The sequence below is a fragment of the Apium graveolens genome, chromosome 11, assembly GCF_009905375.1.
Source record: "Apium graveolens cultivar Ventura chromosome 11, ASM990537v1, whole genome shotgun sequence".
Classification (NCBI taxonomy): Eukaryota; Viridiplantae; Streptophyta; class Magnoliopsida; order Apiales; family Apiaceae; genus Apium; species Apium graveolens.
The window spans coordinates 7,008,107-7,027,060 of record NC_133657.1 but is presented as its reverse complement, the minus strand read 5'-3'; the positions used below and the strand labels follow the sequence as shown (position 1 = coordinate 7,027,060).

The following is an 18,954-nucleotide window of genomic DNA, read 5'->3' as shown; positions in this document are numbered from 1 at the left end:
GATGCATCTATTGAAATTCGCCATAGGGCCATGGCATCTTGTACTGAGTCAAGCACAATTCCATTACTCACAATGGAACCATACACTTCCCCAGATCATACTCAGGACACACAGCGAGGAGTGCACGTAGAGTCGGTTACAGTGCCTGCCATAGTTACGGCAGAAGAGCAGTCACATGCTTCAGAGGGAAAATCTGACTCTCCGCCATCTTTAATAGAGTCATTTTCTCCCCTCCCAGATCCAACACCTCTGGCTCCCTTATGGGATTCTCCACTCGCAGATTTATCTGGAGAAAGTGGAGGGCAACTCGGTCAATCTATCCCTGAAGCAATTCAGACATCTATTCCAAAAGATTTGATAGGTTTGACTGAGGATCGGGACTCGCGAATTCCCATTGCACCACCACTGACCTCTCTTGAAGAGGCTAGGGTGATTTTTAATGCAGGTACAGAAGAACAGCAACTGGAAGACTCCTCACGAGCAATTATATTGAGAGAAACACATGCACGTGAGATGAGTGAACCAAACACGAGTGAAATTCAGGTGAGAGCACACACAGACACTGATACTGTAAACCTGTTAGCTCAGATTGCTGCCCTAAAAGAAGAACTTGCTAAAAGCCAAGCTGAAGCTCAAGCATTCAAAGCACAAGTGGTTGAACGGTCTTCTTCTTCCACCTCTGTCAACAATCAGCTTGCAATCATAAGGAATGACATCTCAGATCTAAAGACCACTGTAATACCAAAGCTCAATTCTATTCAGGACACTCCAAATTTATCAGCTGATGACATATCCAACTTCTGCTCTCTACATACAAGAATGACTTCTCTTGAAGACCTCGTTGAGATGAATCATTCACTGGACTCCTCAAGATTTCTAAAGATAGAGACAGGCATGGAACATCTCAATGAAGGGATGAAGCACCTATATTACATGATCAAGAATTCTCATTGCCCTAATGAAGAACAAAGAGCTTATTTTGAAGGACCGTCTGGTGGAGGATCAGGCTCTGGAGGTGATGGAGGTTCCAAAGGAAAGTCAGTAGAGGATCCCTCAACTAAGGGGGAGAAGAAAGGGAGTAGTGCCAAAGGGAAAGAAAAAGATACCTCTGCTGGAAACAAAGGAAAGGCTGATGATGTCTACTACAGTGGAGAACATGATGACTTTGACATTTTTGACATTCCCACTGAACCAGTTCAGGAAGATAAAGATGGGTTATTTGAAGCTGAAGAGGAAAGTGATTTTGAAGATTGGGAAGAGGAAGATACAGTGGATCCTAGGTTTGAGAAAGAATTTCAGAAAGAGCAGTCAGAGATGCTAAGAAAAGAAGCTGAACTCAAGAAGGTCTCTCAGATCATTGACAGGAGGAAAGACATACAAAGAACAGAAACTCTTCAAAAGCAACGTCTTCATGACATTAAGGCTCAAGAAAGGAGAAGAGATGTCAGACTAAAGATTGGTGAAAAATGGGATGAAGCTAGGAGAGTACTTGATATGCCTCAGCTGAGCACTAACAATGATAGGCAGTTCTTACATCTTCTTGACAAGCTGGAAATCTCAAATCCTAACAATGACATGTACATGAATGCTATCAAGACTGAAGTCTCAAGGATCACAGCTGCTTTTGATAGATCCCTAAATGAGATGAGCATTTTTGTATATTGTCAGAGTGAAGGATCATTCAAGGTGTCACTTCATCTATTTGAGAATCGTTCTTTGTCAGAGATTTGGGTTCTTTTAAACAAAGTCAAAAGAAGCTCAGAATTGAATGAAGTTCTTCGAGAAAGGCTTAAAGAGTTTGCCAGCAGGGCTAGTCCTCAAGTGGTCAACAATCCTCATCAGGTGAGATTCTTTAAGTCTGATTGTCTTCAAATCTGTCAGCTAGATGTACAATCTCTTAAAGACTACTCAGCTAAGCATCTGGTCTGGATGGAACATCATTTGAGAACTGCTGGATATTCATCCATGTTGAAGACTCAAGCTGCTGACTTGATTCAAGCTTATTGTGAAAAGAATGTTAAAAGGTACACTCAACTCAAGAATAAGCTGAAGTCAGTTGGAGTTCAACCAGTCAGACCAGCAAGCTTTACTTCAGAAAAGGATCGTGTCTTTGACAAGGAATTGCTTCAAGATTTAGAAGAAGGTGAAGTCAGAAGAGAAGACAACTGAAGTCAATTAGCTCAAAACTCAATGTAATATGATTAGAGCTTTATGAATCAAGATAGTCTAATATAGTTATATGTTCAGGCTAGAGGAACATCTATCTTGTATTCACTTGTAAATTTCATTTGGAATCTGGAAAATGTTAAATATAATCCAGAACTTTTCTGCTATTTACTTTACATTACTGTTTATATCTTTTTCTTATTTGTTAGTTGAGTTATCCTCTAGGTATTTGTTGTTATTGTCTAACAAGCAAATAGGGGGAGATTGAAAGGCATATGTCATAGCCTACTCGTTTATTTGAGTATTTAACTCAACTCAAATAAGAATGTAATAAGTAAATAGTGGATCAATCATCAGAGAGATCTCACAAAGTAACATCTGTCAAAGGATAAAGAAACATTGTTCATCTGCAGACTTGGTGATTCACTGGAAGAAGTTCAAGAATTTGATCATGCCTCAGTGATATAAATCAAGATCGTGGATTTAATCAAGTGACAGAGATCTCGTCAGGGTATCATTTATTACAAGGATTCAATCAGAACAACAAAGTCAAGACATGAAGAAACGTCACGAAAGTTAGTCACTCATGAACCAGACAGTACATCGAGTGTCAGCATTGAAGTGGCGGAATTGATTCATAAGTCTCAGTGACTTTCAGAAGATTGTCAGAAGAATGGATGCTGCTCAGGGTTAGTATTAATTCTCTATTAATTAATTAAGTCATATAATTTTAATTATGAAAATAATTTATATCTGCAAAGATTAATTTATTTGATTAATTAAATTAATTGATTAATTAATTCTGAATTAATATTAAGGTTTTTCAGAATTTTAATTGGTTAAAATCTGTTTTAATTCTAAAAAGACAACTGATTGTACTAGTATGACAATCGGTATGACAATTGATAGTCATACCGAAAGTCATGCTAATTCAGTTGATTATCTTGATAGAATTATTATTTAGATTAAAATCACTTATTAATTCAGTAAGACAATTTCATTTGAACTAATATGACAATCGGTATGACCATCAATAGTCATACCGAAAGTCTTGCTAGTTCATTTTAATTGTCTTGCTAGCTCTAAAAGATTGTCACACCGAAAGTCTTATTGGACAAAGGATTGTCATACCAGTTCATTGATCTCGGCTGTGTTGATTAAAAAGAAGCAGAAGCATCCAATTTACTTACTCTAATACAGAAAAGCAATCAAACAGAAGCCAAGAACAAAAAGAGAACAAGCAGCCAAATATTTCATCTTATCTGCTAATTCAAGATTACAATTTCTAGCTTGTAAAGTTAAATCCAATCAACTAGAAATCACTCTCTTGTTCTTGTGTATCAATCTAGCGGATCAAAATCCCTAAAACTTAATCTCAAATCGCATTTAGCATTTGATCTTTTAATTACAAAAATAGAAAAAGTTCATGTCGAATTTATTCTAAATTTGTAATAATTGATTTGAGATTAATCCCTTGTAACCGATACCGTAGTTGTAACACCTTTCAAGTTTAATAAAAGTTTTATTTAACTTGAATTTTGTTTCACAATTTTATTCTGCATTTTATTCGACTAAACGGTATTGTTTGCATTCAACCCCCCCCCCTTCTACAAACAAATTGGGACCTAACAAACTCACTAGGCTGGATCCACCCTTATACCTCCTGTACCTGCATTTCTCTCAATTTCTCTATATTTTTGCATCAGGGGCTCCCCCTGGCTCACACACCTCACACCCTCACCTTCACCTACTAAGGTGGCACTCCCCTCACTCACTTTTGCCATGCTGGAAGAAATAGCATGCATATGTTGACTCTCAACCTCTCCTTTTGCCTGGGAGCAACCCAGCCTCTCACTCAAAAGATCACTCCATTCCCTCAAACCTAAAAGAGATTGTACAGTTGTCATGTCCTCTACAGTTGGAATTGTGTCAGTTAAGTGTGTAGAGGCCATCAACGGATAGGGAGTATCCGTTGAAGTAAAAACTGATGGCATCAACGGATAACTGCTGTTAAGCTTATCCGTTGAAGAACAACCACTTGTCAACGGATGAGAGATATCCGTTGAGGAAGGAAAAGATGTAGATATAGAAAGTGACACAATTGTTGAATCTGTGTGAATTGATTTTAAGTGAGGTAACACAGATTCATCAACTATATCTGAAAGAATTGGCTAATGATCCAACAAATCATCTAAAAGATGATGATCATCAGGTTTTGAGTGGGGCTCCTCCCTGAGTTTTAATGAGGGAGAATCAGGAATTGATGTGAATATCATATCCACATCCAGAGAGGGTGTTGGAGAATTTGAGGATTGGTGTGTTTCTATATTGAGAGAATGGGGCTGTGATTCCACATTTACTGGAATCACATCAAGCTGACTTTGAGAAGGCACAGATACTGGTGGATGTATCTGTGCTGTGTGTGTCCCTTGTGTGGAAACTAGGGTTTTGGCCTTCTTCTTCCTTGAAAAGGCTTTAAATGGTGAATGTGTGGCTTCAGTGTCCCTCCCTCTTTTGTTCTGTGTCCCTGGTTGGGGACTATTTTCAATAGTTACATCCTTTTGGGAGGATGCAACTAGGGATGTGCTGGACTCCTTTTGAACCACCACAGTCTTTTGAGAGACTGTGGCTTGGCTGGTTTGGGTACCACTCACCTCTCCCACCTTATCCTGGGGGGATTTTTGATGTTCACCCCTCCCCTCACCACTCACACCCTGTTTACTCCCTTCAGGGTTTATGGTAGTTGTTACAACTGTTGTCTTTTGAGAAACAACAGAGGTAGGTTTCTTTGACTTGACTTTGGAAACTTTAGATTTGGTGGCTTTGGTAGGAGCCTGTTTGGACAGAGACACAGGTTCCATAGCCACACTAGAAGGCAAAGAAACATTGAGGTTGGAAATAGTAGGAGTTATAGAAGTATTTACCTCACTTACCCGTGGTGCATTCATGATTGGAAAGTATACCAATGGCACCTGGCTGTTGAGTATCATTCTCAAAAGGTCTGCAAGGACCCTTTTCTCTTGTGCCCAGCATTTGAGTTTATTATTCTCATTGGATATAACCAAACCTTCAGCAACATGGTTAGCCAATAACATAAAGAATCTAGCATAGTAGATGTTGTGTGGTCTATTAGCTTTGTTACCTAATCTGGAACCTAATTCTAGCATAACACAGTTGCTAAAATTAAAGTACCTATCAGAAACTAGCATATAGAGCATATTAACAAGAGATGAAGTGATAGCATCAAAATTGCTAATCTTCCCAGAGAAAACCTTAATAAAGGCATCTCCAAGAAAACTCCATTCTTTCCTAAGGCCTTTCCTTCTAATACTACCTAAACTAGCAGAATCAAAAGCATAGCCTATGGAATCTAGCATAGCAGAGACATCTTTATCAGTGTGTGGTGTCATGGCATTATTCTCAGGTAATTTAAAGCAAGATTGTATATCATCACAATTAATACAATAGTCCTTACCTTTGAGAGAGAAGGCAATGGCCATATCTGTGGAGTTGAACTCTGCAGTTGTCCAAATCTCCTCAATCACCTCACAGTAGATGGTTGGGGCTTCCAGCATTGCATAGCTTAGTTTGCAGTTTTTGATGAAGTCCATCATCTTGTGATAATCAGAATGAGCTTCATTCTTTTCAACCAAGGCTATGAAATTATTCTTTTCATAAACAAATCTTGTTTGAGACATAATTTTGACTACTGGTGCCATTGTTGTGAGTAGAGGTTGCATAGAAAAACTTGAGAATTTTGGGAGAGAAAGAGAATAAGAATTGCAAGAAAGCGTAAAATGTAAATAGTAGTTCGATTGGGCTTTTATACTTTCTTGAATTAAAACTGAAATAAAATGATTAAATGATACTTTAAGTAAATTACAGCCGTTCAAGAATAAATAAAACTGTAGAAATTCTGAAAACTACCTTAAATACAATTACATACAATACTGCATATCTGTATCAACGGTTGAGTAAAAGAATCAACGGCTGTGACTCACTTATAGCAACTGACGTGACACTTCAACGGATAAGGGAAATAGTTATCCGTTGATGAATAACACCATTTTATCTGTTGAAGGATAAAATTACCAGAAATGTATTTGTCTTTCAACGGATAATTAATATCCGTTGATAGAACAATTTTGTCTTTCAACGGATAGAGAATATCCGTTGATAGGATAAGTCTGAATTAAAGCCAACTTTGTTCTTGCAGCAAATTTCATTTCAGGCTTCAAGACAGATTACATAAAAGACATGAATTATGAATAATTAAGCATACCTAGCTCACTTATTAATCTTGTGAATGTTGATTCATCAAGTGGCTTGGTAAATATGTCTGCAATCTGCTTTTCACTTGGAACAAAATGAAGTTCCACTGTACCTTTCATCACATGTTCCCTAATGAAGTGGTACTTGATATCAATGTGCTTGGTTCTTGAGTGCTGCACTGGATTTTCAGTAATGGCAATGGCACTTGTGTTGTCACAGAATATTGGAATTTTGTCAACAGTCAGACCATAGTCAAATAGTTGATTCCTTATCCATAGTATCTGTGCACAGCAACTACCAGCAGCAATGTACTCAGCTTCAGCTATTGATGTGGAAACAAAATTCTGCTTCTTGCTGAACCATGATACAATCTTGTTCCCTAGAAATTGACAGGTGCCTGTTGTGCTTTTCCTGTCTATTTTGCAACCTGCATAATCTGCATCTGAGTAGCCAATTAGGTCAAAACCAGACTCTCTAGGGTACCAAATTCCTAGATTTGGAGTCCCCTTGAGATATCTGAAAATTCTTTTAATAGCCACTAAGTGAGATTCTTTAGGGTCAGCTTGAAATCTAGCACAGAGACATGTAGAAAACATTGTATCAGGTCCACTAGCAGTTAAATATAAAAGTGAGCCAACCATTCCTCTATAACTTGTAATATCCACAGACTTTTCAGCCTTGTTTAATTCAAGCTTAGTGGCAGTGGCCATGGGAGTTTTTGCAGGTGAACAATCCATTAAGTCAAACTTCTTTAAAAGATCATAAATATATTTAGTTTGACTAATGAAAATTCCACCACTAACTTGTTTAACTTGTAAACCAAGAAAGTAAGTTAGCTATCCCATCATGCTCATTTCATATTTACTTTGCATTAATTTAGCAAACTTTTTACAAAGCTTATCATCTGTAGATCCAAATATAATATCATCTACATAAATTTGTACAAGTATCTTAGAGCCATTAACATTTCTAAAGAAGAGAGTTTTGTCAACAGTACCTCTTGTGAAGTGATTATCTAGAAGGAATTTTGACAAAGTCTCATACCAGGCTCTAGGTGCTTGCTTTAGTCCATAAAGTGCTTTCAACAGATAATACACATAGTCTGGAAAAATTGGATCTTCAAATCCTGGAGGTTGGCTTACATAAACTTCTTCCTCCAATTCCCCATTTAGAAATGCACTCTTGACATCCATCTGATAGACTTTGAAATTGGCATTAGCTGCATAGGCTAGAAAGATTCTGATGGCTTCAAGTCTGGCAACTGGAGCAAATGTTTCATCAAAATCTATTCCCTCTTGTTGAGAATAGCCTTTAGCAACCAATCTGGCTTTATTCCTTATGACAATGCCATTTTCATCTATCTTGTTTCTGAATACCCATTTTGTGTCAATAGAACTCTTGTTCTTTGGCTTGGGCACCAGCTTCCATACTTTGTTTCTTTCAAATTGGTTTAGCTCCTCTTGCATTGCTAAAATCCAATCTGGATCCAATAGAGCTTCTTCCACTCTCTTAGGTTCCTCCTGTGATAGAAAGCTACTGTACAGACATTCATCTTGAGTAGCCCTTCTAGTTTGTACTTTAGATGTAGCATCACCAATGATCAATTCAAAAGGGTGATTCTTGGTCCATTTCCTTTGAGGTGGTAGATTAGCTCTAGATGAGGTTACCTCAGTATTGTCATGATGTGAGATAGAATGTTGATTGATTGAAACTCCCCCTGAGTTGCTGATCCTTTAAAGGAATTGAGAGTTCTATCAACTGATGAAGTGAATTGATTATCCGTTGACAGACTGTGATCAACGGATGCTTCATTATGAACTTCAACGGATGATGCACTTTGTCTTTCAACGGATGCTGCATTGCTTCTATCAACGGAAGCTGAATTATGACTTTCAACGGATGCAGCATTATGTGCATTATCCAAAGGCAGATCCTGAATTCTTCTTGAGATGCCTTCTTCATCATTCTCTTCTTCACTGTCATCACAATATATCTCAATGTTGTCAAATTTGAGTCCTTCATGATGTCCCTCATCTGCTAGTCCATCAATCCTTTTATCATCAAACACAACATGCACAGATTCCATGACAATGTTGGTTCTTAGATTGTAGACCCTATATGATTTCCCAGCAGAATAACCAACAAATATTCCTTCATCAGCCTTTGCATCAAACTTTCCTTTGTGATCAGATTGATTCCTTAAGATGTAACATTTGCAACCAAAGACATGCAGAAAGTTTAAGGTTGGTTTCCTTCTCTTGAATAATTGATAGGGAGTCATGCATTTTGCTTGATTAATTAGAGAAATATTCTGAGTGTAACATGCACAGTTAACAGCCTCAGCCCAAAAGTAGGTTGGGAGTTTTGACTCTTCAAGCATTATCCTTGCAGCTTCAATTAGTGATCTGTTCTTCCTTTCCACCACACCATTTTGTTGTGGGGTTCTTGGAGCTGAGAACTCATGCATGATCCCATTTTCTTCACAGAACAACTTCATGGTTGAATTCTTGAACTCAGTTCCATTGTCACTCCTAATATTCCTTACTTTGAAATCAGGATGATTATTGACTTGCTTGATATGATTGATAATGATTTCACTAGCTTCATCCTTTGATCCAAGAAAGTAGACCCATGAAAACTTAGAAAAATAATCAACAATCACTAGGCAGTATCTTTTCCTGTAAATTGACAATACATTGACTGGTCCAAAGAGATCCATATACAACAGTTGTAATGGTTCATCAATTGCTGATTCAAGCTTCTTACTGAATGATACTTTCTTTTGCTTTCCTTTCTGACAAGCATCACACAGTCCATCCCTTGTGAATTCCACCAGAGGCATTCCTCTAACTAAGTCCTTTCTGACTAGATCATTCATTGTCTTGAAATTCAAGTGGGACAGCTTCTTGTGCCATAGCCAACTTTCAACTGCACTTGCTTTGCTGAAGAGACAAGTAATGGATTCTGCATCTGTAGAGTTGAAGTCAGCTAAGTACACATTTCCTTTTCTAACTCCAGTTAAAACCACTTTATTGTCCTTTTTACTTGTGGCAATACAGGCTTCATAATTGAAGGAAACAGTATTCTCTCTGTCACATAGTTGACTGATGCTCAATAAATTGTGTTTGAGACCATCAACCAATGCAACTTCATCAATGATGACATTTCCTTTTGAAATTAAGCCATATCCCATGGTGAATCCTTTGCTGTCATCTCCAAAGGTTATGCTAGGGCCAGCTCTCTCCTTGAACTCTGTGAGCAGGGTGAAATCTCCTGTCATGTGTCTTGAACAGCCACTGTCCAAGTACCATAGATTCCTTCTTTGTCCCTGCACACAACAAAATCAATCAAGTTGATTTTGGTACCCAAGTTTCCTTGGGTCCAGCCTTGTTAATCTTTTTCCTATACTTCATTCCTCCTGCATCTTTTGATTTAGGTAACTTTGAGTCAACCTTGATCTCAGATGTGGTTGGTTGAAGTGTAGGGTTAGTCATAGAATCATTTAGCACATTTGAAGGATAAGGCATAGATTGTGCAAACATGTTATTCCACATAGGCATATTGTATGGCATATGAGGCATACTAAATGCAGTGAAATAGAGATTATTAAAATATGGCATGTTTGCAAAATGTGCATGGGGATTGTGATGAGACATAACAGGCATGGTATGCAGATGTGACATAGACATGTTAGGCATTGGGGGATTTGAAGGTATGGGAATATTTTTATCAGATTTGCAATTATCAGATAGGTGATTAACACTTTTACAATGTACACAGCTTTTTCTAGGAGCATACCTATCAGGTGTGTAATTGCTATGTTTATTAATCCCTACCTTCCCATTTCTTTTAGATTTTCTTTTGGTTTCCTTCTTGTCCTCAACCAAATTAAGCCTGTTTTTTAACTGATCTAAAGTCATGTGTCCTATATTCACCTGTTTGGCATCTTTGGATGTGCTGGCTCCTTCTTTGACAAAGTTCTTGAGAGTTGAATCAACCTTCTTATTGAGATTTTTATTCTTGAAATTACTTGCCTGCTTTAATTGATGAGCTTTCAACGGATGCTCCTTTTCTTCCTTCAACGGATAACTTTCATCATCCGTTGATTCCACATCCGTTGACAATCCATCAATTAAATCTAACTTCTTTTTATTTTTCTTCCAGGCATCCTCACAGAATGATTCAATTCCCTGGACCTTGGCAATTTGAATACCAACATCCCTAGATGTTTTCCAGGCTTTGATCACCTCTTGCTCACTTTCTAACTGTTTAGAAAGAATTTCTACTTTCTTAACAGCTTCTTCTAGTTCGCTCTCAACAGTTAAGCATTTAAGTTTAATCTTTTCAAGCTCAATTACCTGACTCTCTAACACAACATTCCTATCACTTAAAAACACATTATTTTCTTTGATCCTAGTGTTTTCTTTAGCTAGTGATTTAAGGGAAACACGTAAATGATATAATTCATTGGACATATCATTTATGGCTTCATTGCATTCATGTTTAGAAAGCTGAGAAAGGTCAGTAGTAATTACCTGGTTGCTTGATGAACTAGTTTCATTTTCATCAGAATTAGCCATCAGGGCTAGGTTGACATATTCCACATCATCATCTTCATTTATTCCATCTGCTGCCCAATCACCTTGAGTGAAAAAAGCTCTTTCCTTTTGTTTGAGCAAATCAAAATACTTCTTTTTGTAATCAACTTGCTCAAATTTCTTTTTCTCAGAATTTGGCTTCCTACACTCACTTGCAAAGTGTCCACTAATGCCACAGTTATAACATTTGAACTTTGATTTGTCCACCATGTTTTTGTTTAGCTTAGTGAACTTTGTATTTTTTCTGAACTTCATCTTTGCAAACCTTCTGGACAGAAAGGCTAAATGTTCATCAATATCATCAGATTCATCCTGACTGGAATTGTCTTCATCCTCAGCAACTTGCTCTTTACCCTTGCTTGATTCTGATTTGCTTAGGCCAATTTTGAGACTTGGCATTGTCTTTTCTTCATTCCTGGCTTCAACTTTCTCACTATCAGCTACAAGAGCAACTGATCCTCCCTTTTTCTTTCCCTTTTCCAACAGCTCATCTTGCTCCATCTCAAGTTCATAAGTCTTCAAAATTCCATATAATCTTTCAAGTGTGAAGTCCTTATAATCTTGAGAATTTCTTAGAGAAACAGTCATAGGTTTCCATTCCTTTGGTAGAGACCTTAGAAATTTTAAGTTGGAGTCCTTGACTTGATATACTCTCCCATACAGCTTTAGTCCATTCAACAGTTTCTGAAATCTGTTGAAGGTATCATTCAATGATTCTCCTTCTTCAAAGTGAAAATACTCATACTGTTGAATGAGAAGCTGTATTTTGTTCTCTCTAACTTGCTCAGTGCCTTCACAGATAAGCTGCACAGTATCCCAGATTTCCTTAGCAGTTTGGCAGTTGATGACATTGTCAAACATATCTTGATCAAGGCCATTAAACAGAATGTTCATGGCTTTCTTGTCCTTGTGGACCTCTTCAATATCTTCAACAGTCCATTCTGCCCTTGGCTTGGGAATAGACTGTCCAACAGTAACTGTAGCAGTTGCAGCTTTGGCCACTTTGTGTGGGATGTGAGGACCATTCTCGATGCAGTTGATTTAGCTTTCATCTTGAGAGAGAAGATGTAAATGCATCTTCACCTTCCAGTGATGATAGTTATCTCTTTCCAGGATTGGAATCTTTACACCAATATCCTTCTTACTCATGATGTTAGCAGAATAGATCTTTAAACTCTTTGTGTGTTAAGAGCTTGCTCTGATACCAATTGTTATTCCCAGTGGACTAACAATGAGATTTACAGAAGGGGGGTTGAATGTAAATCTCAAAACTTTTTCAAGTTTTGAGCAGTTTCTAAGGCTAAGTGTTTTAGTGAGCAAATGTGTGTGAATTGCTTGAAGCTGATATAGACAGATATATATTCAAACACAAATGTAAAGAGCACAAAGAACTTAAAAACTTTTCTGGTGGATTTGTTGTTCCACCAGAGATGTGTTATTTCAGAAAATCTGTGATTCAAAGAACTTAAATCACAGCTGCTTCCTAGTACAAACTAGATGATTTTCTCTCTGGATATTTCTAAACAGCTCAAGGAAAATTCATTTCTAATTACTAGCTACTACTTGGTTTATATACACCAAGTTTACAAGTGAAGACAAAGATAAAGTACAATAAGAAAATAGTTCTCCACTTGTTTCTATTCCATTTTTATCCAGTATAATATGGAATTATCTGTTGACTTTCCATTTTGAACCAGACTAAAAACGGCTGCTTTTTCTGCTGTTCCTGAAATAGGCTACCACATCTCTGTCAATCCCTGTGTCTCTGTCAGCTGCTAATGAACTAAGCATCCGTTGAAGCTTTCATCCGTTGATGCCTTATCCGTTGAGGCTTTATCCGTTGAAGCCTTATCCGTTGATGCATTATCAGTTGAAGTCTTTATCCGTTGAAGCGCTTATCCGTTGATGGATATTATCCATTGAAGAATTTATCCGTTGATGGATATTATCCGTTGAAGCATTAGAGACATCCGTTGAAGCTTTGTTTCTTATCCGTTGAAGGTCTTCAATATCCGTTGACACTTCTTCACTTATACAAAATTACAAGGCATGTAATATTTACAATTAGCCTTCCTATTTGCATATCTATTAGTAGTCAACATGACTGATAATTTCCTACAACATCTAAGAATTACAACTTAAATCCAGAGAATGAAATGTGCTACAGTACTAAACTTATTGCTAAGTAAAGCTACTCCTTCAACGGATAGCCAAGATGGTCTTATCCGTTGAGGTTACAATCACTAGATTTCTACTTAAGTGTTTTGTTTAACTTATCATCAAACTAATACACATATTCCTAACAGAGGTCTCTCTCTTCTGAGAGCTAGTGGTGTAGGGCGTAAAGGATGCTACATTTCTTGTGTTGTCTCGAGTCATAATAAAGATAATGCTATTATGTTATGACACTACAGATTAGGTCATCCCAACTATTTTATTTAAAAAAATTATTTCCATCCTTGTTCAATAAAGATTCTTTGAGTTTATAATGTGAAGTTTGTCAATTTTATAAACATGTTCGAAATTCCTACCCTCATCACAGTTATAAGCCTTCTCATCCATTCTACTTGATACATAGTGACGTATGAGGACCATCAAGAGTTAATAACATCTCTGTATCTAAACGATTTGTGACATTTATCGATGATCATAGTAGGATGATCTGGGTATTTTTGATGAAGCACAAATCTGATGTCGCACATATTTTCCAAATGTTTCATAAAATGATTGAGAATTAATTTAAAACAAAAGTTCAAGTTCTCAAAACTGATAATGGGAGGGAGTTTTTTCAGTCTTACCTTGGAAACTATCTTTGTGATCAAGGCATTATCCATTTTAGTTCATGCATTGACACACCTCAACAAAATGGGGTAGCTGAAAGAAAAAACAGACATATTCTCGAAGTTGCACGTTCCCTTTTGTTTGCTACTCATGTTCCTAAACATTTTTGGGGGGAATCTGATCTAACGACAACTTATCTTATCAATCGGATGCCATCACATGTTATAAAATTTCGGAATCCATTCTGTATCCTTCTAAATTCTCATCCACACATCAGATTTTTGTCTCAAGTTTCTCCAAAAATATTTGGATGTACATCATTTGTCCATGTTGTTCAATAAAATAGAAGTAAACTTGATCCTAGGTCCCTCAAATGTATTTTTCTGGGATATTCTTTAAATCAAAATGGGTATAAATGTTATTCTCCCCAAACCAGAAAATTTTACAACTCAATGGACGTGACCTTCTTTGAAAACTAACCTTTCTATCCCAAAATTAATATTCTGGGAGGGGATAGTAATGACGAATATCAGTTTTGGTCTAGTTTTGTCCAAGAAATGCCTAGTGCACAAGATACACGTAAGGATCCTAGCCCCATATCAAATGAAATCAATCATGAGTTACCTATTCGAAGTTTACCTTCTGACTATATTCAGGAAATAATAGATGATCTCACTAATATTCCTTTACCTGGAAAATCAAAAAAAACTTCAAGTGATCATCCTTTACCTGAAAAATCAAAAGATCTTATAGTTTACTCTAGAAGACCAAAATCTCAAAATGAAATTAAAGACCAAGATTCATCAAAGCAAAGTCAAGAATTCAATCCGACCAGTCAATCATCCTCGAAAAGCACAGGTAATGCACTTCAAAATTCTGATTCCTTTATGTTCAATGATTTGGATCAGCCTATTGCATTGAGAAAAGAAAAGAGATCTTGCACTCAACACCCAATCAATAATTTTGTATCCTATGAAAACTTATTTCCAAGTTATAAGGCATTTGATACTAACCTAACAGATATAAATGTGCCAAAAAATATACATGAAGCTTTCATTGAACTTAAATGGAGAGAAGCCGTAAAGGAGGAAGTGAATCCACTTGAGAAAAATAATACATGGGAGTATGTCAAGCTTCCTCCTGGGAAAAAAATAGTGGGATGCAAATGGGTGTTTGCAGTTAAAAAAAAATCGGATGGGAGTGTTAATTGGTTTAAAGCAACACTAGTTGCTAAAGGGTTTACACAATCTTATGGCATCGATTATAAGGAGACATTTGCTCCGGTTGCAAAACTTAATTCTTTACGTGTCTTATTATCTCTTGCAATAAATTTAGACTGGCCTTTGCAATAGCTGGACATAAATAACGAATTTTTAAATGGAGATTTGGAGGAAGATGTTTATATGGAAGTTCCACCTGGACTAGCCTCTCCAAAAAACTTCGAAAAAATGTGTAAGCTAAAAAAATCATAGAATGGTCTCAAACAGTCTCCACGAGCCTGGTTTGATAGGGTGACCCAAGTGATTAAAAAAAAAGAATACAGTCAATGTCAAACTGATCATACCATGTTCATAAAGTATTCTTTTTAGAGCTATACTAATAGTGTACGTGGATGATGTGACAGCCTCAACCCCGGGGTCAGGAGTTGGCGTCACCAACAACCAAAATAACAAACATAACATACTTAATATAATCCAATTAATGTTAAAAGATACACACAACCCCGTGTTACTGAGATCTTTTACAGGTTTAAGTATGACTTAGGTTACAACTATTACAAACCAACTTATTACAAACAATCCTGACAATATTATCTTAATACAGCAACTCAACAGACCATCTTTGGTCTGACACAACTACCTCAGAGGAGCCTGACACGAAAGGAACTGGAGCTCTTCCCTGACTATAATGAAAGAGTCTCCTAGGCATCTGCAATATATATATATGCAAAACATTCTGCAAGGTTGAGCAATCAATTGCTCAACAATACCACTATATGAATAACAAGTAAAGCAATTTATGATAGAACAATGATAGGAACAGAAATCATAGCTTATTTACAAAAGCGAGATAACATTCATAAACTCGATATTCAAAACTACCATGCTCTGTAAAATAATATCAGTCGTGTGCTGTGTATAAAGACCAGAGTTCAATTTTAGCATGCTATCTTACTTTCAAATCATCAGCTACATACAAGTTGATTTGTTAAACAGTTTCAAACTTTAATCAATCAAATCTATTGGACGTTCAACTGGTGAAGAAAGCTGATCAGTCTATCATCACCGGACAGCGACTAACGGCCGTCCAGAATAAAGATTGTGTTTCGGAACTTGGGAGACTAGCTAGGTCTCCCCCACGCTGGACTAATCGGTTAAACAGTGTGCAAAACCAAATTAGCCTCTTACGCCACCACCTGCTGGGCCATTATCGAATAACGGGCCTCATACGCAACTCCAATAGATTAACTGAATTTCCTTTTTACCTATTTCCAAATTCCACGAAATAGGTGGATAAAACATTCCACGACAGAGGTGGATCAAAACATTCCACGACATAGGTGGATCAAACATTCCTCTTATCCAGTTTTCTGAAATCAGTTGTACCCATCTCATTTTAAAACCATTCATTTAACATCACACGTAAAATTGATTCACAAATCATTTCACTCAAGATAGGTACATTTCGAAGTTACTTTTCCTCAACACAAGTTTTAAAACAGTTATTTATGACTAAAGGGGATACGTCACTTAAAACGTTTATGTTCATATACGAGAATAAAACAACAGTTATCCATATGTACTGAACCATAAAAGAATGGTCAGGGGGACTTACCTTGCAGAGCTTTACAACTGATACAGTTTGACCTTGGACTTACTTGAACGCTCGGCTTTATCGCCTTACATTTAATCTATCCTGGATCCGACTTCAACACTCAGGTCCTTCGCTTGGAACCTCGCTGAGTTCGTTGACTGATCACTAGGCTAACTTTAGTCCGACATCAACTTTCGAGTCTTCCGACCAGAACCTACAGAGCGGGTATGCTTGACATATCCTCACTATCAATTCTACCCAACGATATCATAATTCGACTCGTAATTGAACCTATTATTGCAATACACATAGCAATCAGGGTTCATGTATTCAAACTCGGTTCAATAATCATTTTCGGAAAATACATATACTTGTCGCTTTAGAAAACAGGGTTGTCAGTTATATTTTACAAAATATTTTATTACAACACACCAGTAGGTTCTGCAAAATACTTACTTATAATTATATACGTATATATGTTTGACTAGTAATCCCGATAATCACAGGATATGTCCCCGTATTTTTGAATTTAATTTCCAAAAAAATTGGGCAACACCTCCTCTGTTTATCGGCATACCCGTCAAAACATAATCGACATCACCACAATCAACAACCACAATCCAACTATCACAATCACAATCCTAAAAAAATCTCGAGTATAAATATTTAACTACTACTCCGCTTCGAACTTATAAAATAAAATTTATACATTTATTATTTATTTATATTAGGACTCAAAATCGCATCATCACAGTCCACCGTCCGCTCGTCGAAATTCATCGCGGACGGCGGTAAAATTTTTTGGGGCACCCGCTTATTCGAGTTCCAACACGAAAATTCCACCGATTAGTGTAATGATTCCCGCACGCAAAATAATTTAATTTCACGAATAGTAATCATTTAATTTTTTACAGAAAAAGGAAAAAGAAATTAAAATTATAGCAATCAAGCCCAATTGCACAAATTCGGCCCAACATGAACACAACACAGGAAACAGAACAAGCCCAACAGAAGCATCACTGCCAACATCACACACATGCACACACCGCACATACACAACTCACACACATAAATACACGATACACACACATATACACATGATCACACACAGTGCACATAATCGAGCACACACACTCACCACTGCCACCACACCGGAGAACCGAGAGTGACAGACGGCCAGAAATGGAAGAAAACGGGGACCCAACTTACCGAAATTCGAGAACAGCCGGGAAAAAGGAGAAAAGAACGAGGAAGAGGAACATAAGAGGGAGGAGGAGAATTTAAGGGAGAGATAATAGAGATTTTTTAAGAGAAAAAGAGACAGCCGAGAGAGAGACAAATGGGTAAGGAGAAGGAAAATGAAAGAAATAAAAATGCTGTAAGAAAATTGATGTACCACGTATCTGTGACTCAGGACCCATGTTAATAAAATAGAAACGTAACTTTTGGGATAATTACGAAGATTCTGAGGCTCGGTTTACCCCGAAACTTACAATTAACGACCCTTGTTGCGTTAAAAATAAATTCAGAAAATCATCAAAATAGTTTTAAAATGTTATAAATATCCTGAAGTTAATTAAAACGTAAATTTCGTAGTTTTTAAACCATTTTTGAAACACAACTAATACCCGCTTTTAACGATTAAACGAAACATCACGCGGGTGAATTTAATCCCAAAATTTCCAAAAAAAAAATTAAAAGTCTCATAATATTATAAACTTAATAAAACGAGTTTCGTAATTTTTGAAAAATCCTGGAATTAAATACGGATTTTTACAAATAAATGTAATCAGAAAATCATTTAAAGATAAATAATTGATGAAATATTGATTTCTCAATTTTATAAAATCCTAAAAATAATTATTGAAATTATAAAATTATAAAAATAATTTTAGAGATAACCTAAATATTTATGTGAATAAAATTGCAACAAAATCACTTTTAAAAGTGAAACAAAACAATATAATTCAATAATTAACTACACATATCAATCCTATCCACCAATAAATCACAAATAATTAATAAAAACCAACACACAGTTGTCAAAACTAGTACCCATATTTTATATAATTAATTATTCAATAATAGACTTTTTAAAATAATACAGTTATACGAGTCGTTATATCCTCCCCCCTAAAAAGATTATGTCCCTAGAATCTGACTTAACTAAACAAATGAGGATATTTATCAAGAATATCTGACTCTAATACCTAAGTAGACCCTTCTATTTGAGGATTCCTCCAAAGCATACTCACTATAGGAATAGACTTATTCCTAAGGTTTCACTTTACGATCTAGAATATAGATTGATTCATATACATTG

At 36.6% G+C, this 18,954-nt stretch overlaps 1 long non-coding RNA gene across 4 annotated transcripts in view; it reads right to left on the bottom strand.

Moving 5' to 3' along the window:
- The window catches only part of LOC141695158 (uncharacterized), a 28,274-nt gene extending 10,279 nt beyond the window's left edge, over window positions 1-17,995 (bottom strand). Inside the window, exons 1-5 of one of the 4 annotated variants that reach the window (XR_012564314.1) lie at window positions 17,739-17,995; window positions 16,653-16,922; window positions 14,650-14,726; window positions 14,457-14,546; window positions 13,835-13,910 (exon numbers count right to left, since the gene is read on the bottom strand). This is a non-coding gene — a long non-coding RNA (uncharacterized LOC141695158). Of the gene's footprint in view, window positions 1-13,834; window positions 13,911-14,456; window positions 14,727-15,677; window positions 15,695-16,652; window positions 16,923-17,738 lie in introns of those variants that run through there. The other 3 variants (XR_012564313.1, XR_012564315.1, XR_012564316.1) reach the window with 3 other exon arrangements.
- Window positions 17,996-18,954: the final 959 nt, after the last annotated feature.